This window comes from Arachis ipaensis, chromosome B06 (genome assembly GCF_000816755.2).
Source record: "Arachis ipaensis cultivar K30076 chromosome B06, Araip1.1, whole genome shotgun sequence".
NCBI lineage: Eukaryota > Viridiplantae > Streptophyta > Magnoliopsida > Fabales > Fabaceae > Arachis > Arachis ipaensis.
The window spans coordinates 358012-360623 of NC_029790.2; positions in this window are offsets into that span (position 1 = coordinate 358012).

Genomic DNA, 2612 nt, shown 5'->3' on the forward strand with positions numbered 1-2612 from the left:
AATTAAAATATTTTTATTTTAATTTATATAATTAATTTGTTGGATTAAATATTGATGTAACAAGTTAAATGATAATGTTATCACATGAGTATTATAGTCACTTAGTAGAATAAACTAACCATATATTTAAATCATCACATAATGTTTGTTATGTAATTTTTTATATAAAGGTATGGAATATCATTATTTTTAACATAAATAAACAGTTTAAAGTAATTTTCAAGTTTTTATAATTATAAAACTAAGCTAGTGAAGAATACAAGATATTACATCCATCATGAACACATCTTGCTCATTCTTGTCAATTACTAAAACATTCCTAAACGGCTACTTCCATCTCCAACTTATCATTCCTAAAGCCTTGTGCCATATTATGTTGCATGCTTCAGTTTTATGGCTTTGCATAATAAGGGTCTGCGGTGGAAACAGTGACATGGAAGCGTTGTTAAAGCTCAAGAGTGTCATGAAGACTGGAACAACACCACGTCTTCTGATTCTCCCTCAACACACTGTTCCTTCTCTGGGGTAATTTTACAATAGCTATAATATGACATTTTTAGAGCACATTTAATATGTGTAGTTAATAGTTATGAATGTTGGTAGACAAGTCTTATCTTTCCAAAAACTGGAGAGTAATTGGCCTGAATGTTTCCTAGGTTCCTCTGTTTGGCACCATTCCAGCAGAGATTGGAAAGTTGGAGAATCTCATCAACCTCACCATAAGTCAGTGCAATCAAACACTTGAACATCTCCCATAACCACTTCAGGGGCTATTTCCCTGGACAAATCACTCTCAACATGACCAAATGATAAAACTCCATATTCTACAATGAATTATCTAAGGCTTTGTACTTGACACAGGACCACTGCCAGCTGAAGCAACTAAAGTACCTAAGACTCTCAGGAAACTACTTCTCTGGCACCATTCCAGATAGTTTTGGTGACATCCAAAGCTTCAAACACTTGGACTCAAGCACCAACAATTTAAGAGGAAAGTTGCCTGCAAGCTTTGGAAACTTGAAGAATCTGCAGAACACATGTCATCACTTGAAGTTCTTGACATGGCCAAACAGTTTAAGCTCTTTTAAAAACCTGAACAAATTGTATCTGCAGATGAATTATCTCACTGGCAAGTTTCCTTCTTGATTTATCTTATAACAATCTCAGTGGAGAGATTCCAGAGAGTTAGGGTTAATTCCTCCAAATCTATGCACAAGTGTTAAACTGAAAACCCTGATTCTAATGAACAACTACTTCTCTGGTTACATTCCCATGGAGCTTGGGAACTGCAAGTCCTTGATAAAAATTCGGATAGCTGATAACTTATTGGGTGAATACCCATCCGCCCCTGACAATTATCTCGAAAGGACAACGAGGCTCCCAAGAAAAAAATATCCAATTCGATCTCTGATATATTTTTTTTGGACAGATTAGCTCTTGTGTCAAAAAAAAATAACATTGACTTTTTTTTGGCACAGAAGTCCTGTTGTCCTTTCAAAATAATTGTCAGGAGTCGAATTGAATTTATTTTTGTTAAGGACCTCGTTTTCTTTTAAGGTAATTGTTAGAGATTGTTTTGAGTTTTTCTCTAACTTATTGAATGGTTCGACTTGCCTTCTTTGACAATTCTCGAAGCCTCCAACAACAACCTCTCAGGATTTGATTTGCTGAGGTTGAGAGAGTTGAACTTAAATAGCAATAAAATAAAATGAGTGGTCCTATTACAAATTCAATTTCTCAATGCACTTCACTCATGTCATTGGATTTGAGCAGTAACATGTTTCAAGTATTGCAATGTGACTATTATTGCAAAATCCATTACTACTTTTGTAATTACATTGCCTTTGATTAAGGTACATTAAGTTTGTTTAACCACATTATTGCAAACAACTACTATATTATGTGTACATAAATCAGTTACTAAATATAATATATAACATCATTTTAATATACAAATAATATTTTTATATTACAAAATTCATTAACTTGTTAGCCAATGGCCTTTAGGCTAATTTTCTTATTTGAAAAAAAATCAAAAGTAGGTAAGTCATCGCTGACTCTGATTCTGCTAGTTGCCACCATGGACTACGTAACCATTGGTAATTGGTATTTAGTATTTATCAAAAGTCACTGTTGCTATTTAGAAATTTTCCTTCCTCAGAATCTTATAAAAACCATATTGGAATCCGCATTTTATATGCTGTGGCCAAATGGCTAATTCAAGGCCAAACAAGTTATTATCATACGCAACACAAGGGACCCCTGATTTTTAGTTATGTCTGATGGGTCCTAATCAGATACGTATAATTAATAAAAGACAACACACCGGAACATATAATACAGGGTTCTGTATTTTGGTTGGTTATACCGTACAAGAAATACAACATGGATGTTAGAATCAAGTATTATCTTTTGTTTATCATTAACAGTACTATATATCCTCCAAAAATAGTCACCAAATTAAAACTTCTTAGAAATTTTTTTAATAAAGTTAGATGAAATAAATTGTAATATGATAGGGTTATATGTGTTGTATGAATGACAGTGCCCTCAGAGTAGATTAGAGACAGAGCAATGTTAGTAAAGCAATTTTTTTAATCAATATCAATTAA